The sequence below is a fragment of the Mustela nivalis genome (assembly GCF_964662115.1).
Source record: "Mustela nivalis genome assembly, chromosome: 12".
Taxonomy (NCBI): domain Eukaryota; kingdom Metazoa; phylum Chordata; class Mammalia; order Carnivora; family Mustelidae; genus Mustela; species Mustela nivalis.
In genome coordinates this window covers 25888971-25901272 of record NC_139031.1, presented here as the reverse complement: position 1 = coordinate 25901272, position 12302 = coordinate 25888971, and the positions used below count along the sequence as shown (strand labels likewise).

Below are 12302 nucleotides of genomic sequence, written 5' to 3'. Positions count from 1 at the left end.
GGTTTTCAGAGATTAAATTATTATGTCACCCCACAAGCAGTGTACAAGAGTTCCAGCTTTCAAATCCTTACAAACATTTCATATGACCAGTCTTTTTAATTTTAGCTCTTCTGTATCTTATATGGTTTCAATTTGCATCTCCTTAATTATTTTGTGTGATTTTAAGATTTTATAAGAAATTAAGTTATGATGTATCTTGGTGTAGTTTTCTTAATGTGCCATATGCTGGCATTTATAAAAGTTTTGGATCTGTAGGTTTATAGTTTTGATCAAGTTTGGAAAAAATTTTGGTACTGTTTTTTTCAAATATGTTTGTCCCATTCTTCTCTCTCTCCTCTTATTCAGAGTTCAACTGATGTGTACTTGGTCACTTGAAGTTGTCCTGAAGCTCTGTGGTATTCTGTTAGGTCTTTTTGGTTGTCCTTTTTCTCCATTTCATTTTCTTTCTTTTTTTTTTTAATTTTTTATTTTTTATAAACATATATTTTTATCCCCAGGGGTACAGGTCTGTGAATCACCAGGTTTACACACTTCACAGCACTCACCAAAGCACATACCCTCCCCAATGTCCATTTCACTTTCAATAGTTTCTATTGCTGTGTCTTCAGGTTCATTACTTTTCTTCTGCAACATGTGTTTTGCCATTAATCCCATCCAGTGTATTTTTCATCCCTCCCATCCAAGTACTAAACATGCCTGACCCTGCTTAACTTTCAAGATCAGACGAGATCTGGCGCATTTTGGGTGGTACGGCCGGAGATGTATTTTTCATCTCTAACATTGTACTTTTCAACTCTAGAAAGAAGTGCTATGTGGGTCTTTAAAAAAATAAACTTCATGTCTCTACTTAACATATTCAACCTTCCCTCTAGCTTCTAGCTTCTTCAATATACAGAATGTAATTATAATTACCTTTCTAATGTCCTTTGTTAATTTTAATGTTGGTGTCAGTTCAGGTTCCATTTCAGTTGATTGATTTTTCTCATTATGGATCACATTTTCCTGCTTCTTTGCATGCTTGGTAACTATTGTATGCTGGAAGTTGTGAATTTGATCTTGTTGGATGCTAAATATTTTTATATCTCAATAAATATTCTTGCGCTTTGTCCTGGAATGTGGTTAAATTGTAGTTTTGATCTTCCTTTTATCATTTTTTAGGCCAATTCAGAGCAGTGTTTGGTCTAGGTCTAATTATTCACATCGCTACTGAGGAAGAACCTTGTGATTATTCTACACTATGCTTCATGAATTATGAGTTTTTTCAGTGTGGCTGGTAGAAAAAGTCACAATTCATGGCCCCATCTGAGCACCAACTTCTATTCCCTGATTCTACTGAGTAGTTCTTTACCTGGCTTCAGGTAGTTTCTCTACTTGCATGTGTTGGTAACTACTCAGATGAAAACCTGAAAGGGATATTCTACATATCTCTGGAGCTGTCCCTTTGTGGTCTCTACTTTCTGTGTACTCTAACCACTGTGATCTCCCTCAACTTTGTCTCATTAGTACGAGAAGTCTCCTGAGCTACACTTAGGTTCTTCCTTCCTAGCTGAGACCTAGAAACACTTTCAAGGTAGTAAGCTTATAATTCATCTGTAGGGTTCACCTCATTTGTTTCCCATCTCTTAGGCTTCATGCCTCCTTTTCCCTAGAGCCCAGGGTCTCAAAAAGTATTGTTTCATTTTTTTCCTATTTTTTATATTATTATTTCAGGAAGGAGGGTAAATTTGTTCCCTATTCCTCCAGCTTGTCTGGGAACAGTGCAAGATTTTAAACAGAGAATGACCTGATAGATTTTGAGAAACACCCAGCCTACAGTATGGAGAATGTTGAACTAAAGCAAATCTGGGGAAAGACAGAGAGTCAAATAAAGAGGCTTTAACACAGGTTAGGTGAGATATCCTAGTACACAACAGATTGTATCATCTTGCTTTGCCAATTACTGTCAGAGAGGAATCATGACAGTCACCATCGTATAGGGAGGAGAAAGAATGATGTGTGTGTGTGTGAGAGAGAGAGAGAGAGTGAGTGTGTGTGTGTGTGTGTGTGTATTTAAGGATTGATATGTAGTATATAAAAATACAAAGAAAGGAGTCAACTTTCCAGTCTGTCTCCAGTGCAGCATGGTGTGAGACATCTCATGGATTAACTTTATGTTGCAAAAATAGATCAAAGCATTATTCTGCAAGTTAGTATATTTTGTCCTTCTTCAGCTTGTTCACTATTTCTCGTCACCCTTCCCACAAGCAATTGAAAAAAAAAGAACACTCAAAGAATATTTCAAATACATACAGAGAGTGAGTTTTTCATTCTCCAAAGATTAGATGAGGCTAAGAAAGGTGATCCTTAAAATGTATATACAGAGGGAGGGGGTGTTGCTGTGTGTGACTCAAACTGAGGGGGAAGTAGAGAAACAACCATGTTCTTGGAAGGGGTCTCATGAATCAGAATCTTCTTTTGCAAGAACCAGGGAGAAAGTGTTATGGACTTAAACTGTCCCAGAGTATGGAGTTCTACTGAACCAATGCCTGTGAACAATAATGCCAACCAACTGCTACATTTGACATCCCAGAACAAAGAGTAGGAAAATGTGGGCAACTTATGTGGAAATGGAGTTGTAAAGAAAACACTTTGTCCCATATCAGAGTTGGGGGAATAGATGAGAACCAGCTGAGCCTTCCTCCGTAAGCTACACTACCTCTGTGTGTTACTTGTGTTACTACTTGTTTCTCCTCTCTTGGTAATAAAATCCTCTTCAAGACACTTAACAGCTTTTCAGAATTTTCTTATTGCTTTACAATCAAAAATTGCTCACAGGATGAGAAATAAGTGATTGATAATGCAGTTATACTAACTAGACTACTACAACAATATAGAAGAAGAAGAATTAATGGAAAATAAACATCATCACTACTGAACTAGGAAAACATAAAAACCAGGTAATTTTATGTGAAACTAATGTTACATTATGTGCCAACTATACTTTAATAGAATAATACTAATAACTGATCAAAAAAAAACCCAAGTAGTTTGGTAGTTTTCTTTCTATAGTTATCATGTTTACATGTGATGTCTCCTGGAAACAGACTCTGAGTTCTACGCTCTTTGATCTATAGCCTCTTTCCATTGAAGTAAAAGGTCTCGCACATGAAAGTTCTTACTAAATGTTGACTTACAGACAACTTAAAGAGTGACTAAAACGAGGTGATTAAAATCTCTAAGCTCCACCTTACCTCTGTAAAATTATGCATTTAACTACTTCAATCCACTGTGTTTTCAGAAACCAAATATACGCACAATACCATGAAGTATGAAATCTTGGTCCCTGGATCTGAAAAAACACAAAACAAAACAAAAAACCCATTACATGTTTTATAACGTGTGCCTCCACCGCAGTTCCTTGCCTTGGAAGGCAGAGCTTTTAATATTATTAAAGCTAACCTGGTTAAAATAAGGGGAAGCTATTTAAAACTCTGGCATAAGACTGGTAGAAGTTTGTGGAGTCAACTGGCAGATTCTTTACCCAAGAGGCATATACAAATGCATCATGTTAGGTATATGTATAAAACCAAAGGTAGAAAAAGTATTTTGCCCATTTGTAGCACCTCTGAAAAAGTCTCTTAGACCTGGCAATGCTCACTGTGGCCCAGGGCCCTCATAGTCCTTGTCTAGTCAAGACTCATCATATGCCCTCTGCTGGGTCTGCCCAGTGATACATCCACTCCACTGAGCCCATAAACGGTAGTGCCAAAAAATAACACTTCCTATGGCCTTAGGTTAAATTATGCAGGCGGGATGCTCAGTAGATTGGTATCTAAAGTTAACTTTTGAATCCTTCTCACAAACAATAGAGGATAACATTATTACTTTATCTTAGGCACTGCATTAAGCACTTCACAAACATCACTTCATTTTTACAAAAACTCTCTGAGTTAGGGAGCTCAGAGAAACTGAAACTTAAAGTTTAGTGATATGTCCGGCATCACAGACCTAAGTAAAAGCAGAGTTGGTCTGGAGATTGAGCCCTTGACCTCTATGACTTTTTACAGCTAGTAGGAATTTCTATTGGGAAGTCACCTCTGGTTGTGATCCTACATTCCAGTCCCCTTCCATGCAAATCACCTCATCCCCAGGTCAAGCTTAAATTCAATCAAATAGTAACTGTCCTCACTAAATATTAGACATTCCCTTAAAAAAAAAAAAGTTTTAAAAAAAGATGTTCCCTTTTTTAAAAAGAGCATTTAAAAATGCTCTTTCTTCCACTAAATTAAAATTTCAAGAAAAAATTATAGGGTCAAGATCAGGAGGCAATCAGATGTCAAATTAATAACTTCTCTAACAGACAATTAGAAAATTAAGAGATCTAGTCAATTTAAAAATTTTATTTATTTATTTGACAGAGATCACAAGTAGGCAGAGAGGCAGACAGAGAGAGGGGGGAAAGCAGGCTCCCTGATGAGCAGAGAGCTCAATGCAGGGCTCAATCCCAGGACCCTGAGATCATGACCTGACTAGAAGGCAGAGGCTTAACCCACTGAGCCACCTAGGCACTCCTAGTCAATTTAGATTAAGAAAACATTGTTGGGTACCTACTCTTTGTCAGGCACTCTTGGACATGATTTGCAAAAATGCCTTTGCCTTTGCCTTTGCACATTACATATCTTGACTAGGAGTTCTTTTCTATCATAAAATATAGGACTGGTATCATATTTTTTCTACTTGTTTTTTGTATTATTTTTGTAGCTTAATAACTGATCATCTCAGCTGACTTCACTGAGTTAAACCATTTTCAACAATTCCTTTACAGAGAGTGATTGTGAAAATGGGCAGTTTTCCACAATATCAGAGATTCAGCTGGGAAGCATCCATTACATTAATAGAATTTATATAATTCCATTTTATTGCCATCAAAAGGTTGAATCTAAAAGGTTTTACTAAATGTTATTTCCTTTCAAAGAGGTTGTTTCTGTCAAAAATATGAATTATAGAATTCAAAAATGATCATTTTCTCCTCCATATACCTTACTTGGTAGGCAGTCTCTACATTTAAAAGGAATATATATAATCTCCCAACTTGGAACAACTGCAGGTGAGGTTTTGTTATTGTTGATTTATTGATTTATTGATATAGATATAGATAGATAGCAAGATAGATAGATTTTTAACTGTAGAGACTACCAAGTGAGGTAATTTGTGGCATAGAGTCCTTTTTAAGAAGGAATGTTTTCTACTTAAATAAATGTCTTCCATGGCAAACCTCACAGAAGCCTTTACTGTGGACTCTCAATGACAGACGATTTCCAATGGTGTTTTGTCAAGCAAACTGAGACATAATGAGAGTAACAGAACAAAAACTTAAGTTTGAACATAGCCCAATCCGCCAGTTCTCTGTTAGGGAGGCATCCGGTAGCGACCTTTTGTCCTCCCCACCCTCTGTATCAGTCAGACTAACTCCTGCTGTCTGAAGTTGGAGGTGGCTTCTTTGGTTCATTCAGATTCATCATGGCTAACTGTTCTTTTTTTGAAACTACTTGTATAAATAGGTCAGGATAATGAGTAAAGGAGAAAACAAACAATCTTCTGTTATAGTTTCATTCCAATCCCCAAACACACAGTCATGACCTTATTCTTAGAAAAGACAGGCAGCTCTCGGATGGCACCCCACTTAGGAAAATGACTACCTGACACTAGTTGGGGAAGTGACACATTTCAAAAGTTTTACAAATAACAGATCAAGATTTTCTTTTTAAAGTCTGGATTTTTATTCCCATTGGAGGCATACCAAAAACCAGAACCATGGTGTGCAGTGTTAGTAACCCAGTGCATCTAACTGCCAGAAAGTTGAAATCTCACCTCACCATTTGCCGCTAGTAGGACTTCTCCTGGCAACTCGTGGCTGTTTTAAATGCAGGCAGAATGGAGTTGCACAGCCCGCCTCCCCACATGGGGAGAGCAAAGGGCTATGCAGAGGTAGAGTGCAGAATGTAAGTGCTTCAGGAAATGAGCTCTAGCTCTAGCTCTCCTTTGTGGAATCAACATCTAATTTACATGTAGAATCAAACACCTCCCAGTGAATTAGATGCTTACAAAACAAAAACACTGGAGATTAATGAGCAATGTCAATGATGAACAATTCTGAAGTATTGTGAGGGACAGTTACTAAGTTTATTATTTTTGGAGGGGAATATATTTATAAGATGCATGATAATCAAAGAGAAAATTTAAATCCAGCAGGCATGTATCGTGTTTCTCCAAATTCAACCCCAAAATACAACTAACATGTCTTTCCTACATATCTTCAGGTAGACTGGCTTATCTCTGCTTCTGTCTAGAGTTTGGGGGTGGGCATTGTCTCATCTGAAGCATCTTCTCTTGGCAGAAGATGGGAGTACCTAGATGAGTAGTTACAAATGAGAGATGCTACTTGAAGCCTTGGCTTGGGACTGGTATGTAATCACTTTTTTTGTTTAATTAAACATTTTGTTATTATTGAAACATAGTTGGCATATAGTATTATATTAGTTCAGGTATACAACATAGTGATTCAACATTTCTATACATTACTCAGTTCTTAACATGATAAATGTTGTCACTGTCACCATACATTATATTATTGACTATATTTCCTGTGCTGTACTATTCATCTCTCTGATTTCCTTATTTTATAACTAAGTCTGTACTCCTTAATCCCCTGAATCCCCCTCTTAATGCTTTGTTGCCTGTAACCTCCCCTCCCCTCTGGCAACCACCACTTTATTCTCTGTAGTCACAAGTCTTTGTTTTTTGTTTGTTGATGTTTGTTTATCTGTTTTAGAGTCCACATATAAGTGAAATCATATGGTATTTGTCTTTCTCTGTCTGACTTATTTCACTTAGTATAATACCCTCTACGTCCATCCATGTTGTTTCAAGATCTTTTTTCCTTTGGCTGAGTAATACTCTATTGTATATCCATTTTTTTATATCCATCCATCTATCAAGGGACATTTAGGTTGCTTCCATAGCTTGGCTATGGTAAATAATGCTGCCATAAACATAAGGGTGCATATATCTTTTGATATTAGTTTTTTCATTTTCTTTGAGTAGATACCCAGTAGTAGAATTACTGGATCATACAGTATTTCCATTTTTATTTTTCTGTGGACTCCATACTGTTTTCCACAGCGGTCACACCAATTTACATTCTCTCCAACAGTGTATGGGGGAGTGTCTTCTCAAGAAAGGTAAACAAAAACAAAAACAAACTATTAGGACTACACCCAACTGAAAAGCTTTTGCACAGTGAAGGAAACCATCAACAAAATGAAAAGGCAACCCACTGAATGGCTGAAGATATCTGCAAATAATGTATCTGAAGAGGGGTTAATACCAAAATATATAAAGAACTCATACAACTCAACACCAAAGAAACAAAAAATCTGATTTAAAAAATGCACAGAGGTCTTGAATGGACATTTTTCCGAAGACATGCTAATGGCCAACAGACACATGAAAAGATGCTCAACATCAGTAGTCATCAGGGAAATACAAATCAAAACCACAATGCGATATCACCTCACACCAGTCAGAATGGCTAGCATCAAAACCACAATCATATCTTTCCACATTCCTCTGGCCAAACCCAGGTCCAATTCCACAGCAGTGTTTGCTTCTTCATGGAGATGGGGGAATCAGAATGACTGTTTTCTGAACAAAAAGCTAATCCAACACATCTTCCCCACCCTCCCTCCTAATTTAGAAAATATCAGTAATTAAGAATGAGAAAAATAAAAATTACTGGTTAAACTATCATCCAGAGATCACCAGTATTAATCTTTGGTATACATTCTTCCAGTTTTTTCTTTCTGGGTGATGGGAAGGCATTAGTAAAGGAGTCCTGAGGAGGGACAAAGGGAAGAGTCAAGCACAGTTTCCCCAGGGTATTAATTGAAATGGCCTGTGTTTCTGAGCCTATCTCACTGTAAGTGACTACAGAATGGTGACTGTTATTAGTTAGCCTCTCTGAGCCCCCATTTCAATCAGTAAAATGAGGCTAACAACTGTATCTACCTCATATGCAGGTGTGACGATTAAATGAGTTATTAAATGCAGATAGAACTTGCAACATGACAAATGCTCAGGAAAATTTAGTCACTATCCATAAATACAGTGTAGCAGGGTTTTATCTTTCAGTACCGACCTATTTATTTTCTATTCATTATCTATACTTTAGTCTCTCACTTGCAACCTAAGCATCTTTTCCTACCTAAAGCATAAACACTTCAAACAGAATACTGGCAATAATGCAAGAGAGAAAGATTTGGATGCTTATTTACAGAGTGGTGAGAGCCTCCCAGAGGCTCTCAAAGCCTCAATCAAGGGTCATGTAGTACTTACTAAAATAATTTTTGGAAGTCTGTGTGTCTTCTTACATATTTTTAACTTGACATCAAAGATTTCTCATTATGAGTTTAAATGGATATAATTGCTGGCATTTGATAAAAATAAGGTTATAGTACTCTTTTAAATATCCAGTGAAATTTAAGTAATCAAAATGATTCTAAACAATACACCAACAATTTCTTCCTGAACATTCATGAATTTTGTACCTTTTGATTTATTCTCCCTTGAATTCATATTTTAATTATATTTTAAGCATAAAATTTCATTCTAATATAACCTATTTTTTTATTCTTGAAAGACTTTTATTGATAATCCCACTGCTATTCTTTGTAAAGTGAAAGTATGTATGTATTTTTATGTGCAAAATTTCTTTGAAGGGTTATAAACACTCAAAAATTTCTTTCAGGCTGAAGTCATTAGTATTATCACTTGTGCATCATAAATATGGTATTAAACTGCTGCATAATTATTGAACATTAGAAGTAAAATTTTTAATGTCTCTTATTGAGATTAGTGATTTTTTTTTTCAATTAGCTTTTGTCTCTGTGAATGCATAAGAAATTGTTAGAGTCAACAGAGTTCTGCATAAATTATATTCTGATTTGGTTTGTTTTATAGATGTGAACAGAAGAAATTATTTTCACATAAATTAGCAGAGAAGAATGGAAGAAAGTTTTATTTCTTTTTCAGAGACATGTCATTTAATTCCTTAAATGCCAAATTTCACAGCGATCTATTATCAAAAATTATCTTTGATTATACACTGACACATCTTTGAAGGCCAAAATCACAATGATATGTTAACAAAAATTATTTTTAGCTATTTTTAATTAAGTCTCACTTCAAATTGGTAAAAGCAAAGAGTTAGAAACAACCTGACTTGGATTTTATTTGAAATGTGATTTGTTGCCCATCACTTAGGCCTTACTTTCTCAAAATCCACAACATAACCAAAAAACTTTACAAACACGTGCTAACTGACTCTTAGTTATACCTCTTACTCTTTTATTAAGAGGAATTATTTAATCCAACACACACAAAAGGGATAAGGAAAAACCAAAATGTTTTACTCTCTCTAATACAATATTTTTGCTTTAAATTCTTTTTATCTTATTATATGCTTTAAAAATATTTTTATCAATACTTTAGCATTGTAAAATTAGCTATTTAAATTTATGGAGAATGTCTGTCCTATAAACGAATCAGCATAGTATCCCTACCTAATCAGACTTATATTCTGTCAGAAAAATTTTCCCTTCATGTTTCAAGTTAAGAAAATGTATCAATTCACTTTTCAAGTGTTATTATTAAAAAGTTCTAAGGAAATAAGTTAGATACAGAGACTGCCATAAGCAGTCATGAGGATTAAAATGATGTCAATCATGAGTAATATGTTATGAAAATAATGTAATATATCAGTAAGCCATTGCCTATTACTTAATTTGTAATAATTTAGTGAAATGTTTAGCTAAAACTGTAAGTTCTTTATAAAGCAGGAGGAATAGGATAAGATTTGGAGACATATATATATGTGTGTGTATGTGTGTATACATATATATATGAGGATTTACCAATTATTATATATAGAATAATTATTATATATAGGATATAATATAATACATATTACATGATATATAATATATATAGAGAGAATAAGATTTGGAGATCCTTAGTATATATATGAGGATTTATCAATTAGTTATTGATAGTATGGTTGCAAAACAACCAACCATATAACTTTAGTGTTCTATAACAATAAACATTTATTTCTCACATTTATTTCTTGCATCAGCTGATCTAGACTAGCCTGGACTGGGTAGCTCTTCTGTTCTTGGGGCGGGGGGCTCCTTAATTTGTTTGGGAGTAGGCTGATCTAAGATGAGCTGGTTAGCCTGGGCATGTCCTTCACAAGTGATAGCAGAAGCAAGGGAAAAAAAGTGGTTTCAAGCACTTAAGCCTCTTGTGGCTTAGGATAGAAACAGGCCTATAGGTTACTCATTCTATTGGCCACAGCAGGTCACAAAGCCAAACCTGAGGAATGGGAAATCATGCTGGGTCCTAGAGAGCATTCAGCACAGCTGCATGGCTAGGAACACGAATAGAGGGAGGAATGGAGAATGGAACCCATCATTCAGTCTACCACTGTGTGCACAATACACTTTGTGGACTTCAGCTTTGGGAAATAATTAAATGTGAATCAAATATAAATATCAGCCATCATTCAATTGAGTTCAGTAGTTACCATGATTAAACATTTCCTATAGGGCAAGAAAAAAAAAGGAAAAAGAGAAAAGTGAGAAAAGCACGTATTGCCAAAATCTAATTAGTCTGGCAACTGGCATATAGTTTTATTTTATTTTATTTTTTTCTTAGTAGGAGATAGAAAATATTCAACATTATATAACATGAAGTAAAATTAGGATCACCAGTAATTGCTATAAAATATCTTATTGAATAAGGTGTGCCAAATTTGAAATAAATTAAGTTAAAGCTTTGACTCTGAGTTTTAGCCAATATACACTGAAAAAGTTGGGTGATCTGAAAAATCTTCCAGTTAGAGTTAAAGAACCAGTATCATTCACCTGTCTTGCCTCGGCTGTTTGAAAGTTACTTTTTTTCAAACTAAATAACATGTCTTAGGGATGAGATTGGCAAAGAGTAGAAAAAATTGCTTACATTTAAGTAAGTGTTGTTTTTGTGATTTTCTTACAGATGGATGGCCACTTTGCTTTGCTTGCAGCCTTTTCTCCTCTCCTGGTGATGCATTCTTCAATCCTGGTGGGGGAATAAGAAGCAAGTTAATACTTGTCTTTCCTGCACACACCCCAGTCTATAATACATCTGAATTCTGAACATCCCAACATGGGTCAAAATACCCAGTTCTTACAGAGACACATGTAAGAGAACAAGGACTGGATGTATTATAACTTTACAATGGAGCTTAAAAATTATCAGGCATGTCTCCACCCCTTGTATTTTATGTTTCTTTACTCAGATTAATTCTGTGTACTCTTTTTCCTCCTACATGAATTTTGTGATCATTTTGTCAAGTTCAAGCAATATCTTTTAAGATTTGGCTTCAAATGTATTTAGATATGTAGATTAACTTGTACCTATCAGGACTTTGCCATACTGTTTTCCTATTCAGGTTTGTGATATCCACACAATTTATTTATATATTAAAGAGTCATTAATAGTCACAAGCTAAATTTTGCCTCCTTCCCAGAAGTCCTTCACATTTCCTTTTTAGGTTATTATTTGATAGTCCTGTTTATACTCTTGGGAATGAAAATTGTTTTAAATTATAATTACTCATTCCTTTTCTTAAAAGGAAAGACTCTCAGAACACATATTGTCTAGGTTGTTAGTATTTAAATGGATGGCCTCAGGATTTTTACATTCTGAATTTTAATTAATGTTTAAAAAGTAAATATTAATTATACTTTTGAAACGTTTTTAAGTTTTATCTTTATTTAATAATGTAGGTACTTTTAAATGACATTCAAACTTTTAAAATTATCCACTGCTAAATCTGTAAATGTATGTCCTTCTAAATTTTCAGTATCTGTAGTTAGAAAGATCTCTGCTTTCTACTTATTGTTGATTGTAATGAACAATTCAGAATTTCAAAGATCTAAGTTTATTCTCTAAATTAAGTATATAGACACAATTGGATATGTTTGGCTGATTACTGTCTCACTGAAGTATAATTGCCTTTGTCCATCCTTATAAAGATATTTTTAGCAATTCACAATAAGAAAAAAAATGTTCTGAATAAGCTTTCATTAGAACTTCCTAGGAGGGGCACCTGGGTGGCTCAGTGGGTTAAGCCGCTGCCTTCGGCTCAGGTCATGATCTCAGGGTCCTGGGATTGAGTCCCGCATCGGGCTCTCTGCTCGGCAGGGAGCCTGCTTCCTCCTCTC

The 12302-nt window shown here is 35.2% G+C and overlaps 1 long non-coding RNA gene across 1 annotated transcript in view; it reads left to right on the top strand.

The window, feature by feature from the left end:
- The window catches only part of LOC309845782, a 39125-nt gene extending 27393 nt beyond the window's left edge, over positions 1-11732 (top strand). The window contains exon 3 of the long non-coding RNA XR_014301511.1: positions 11092-11732. This is a non-coding gene — a long non-coding RNA (uncharacterized lncRNA). The remainder of the gene's footprint in view (positions 1-11091) is intronic.
- The last annotated feature ends 570 nt before the right edge of the window (positions 11733-12302 follow it).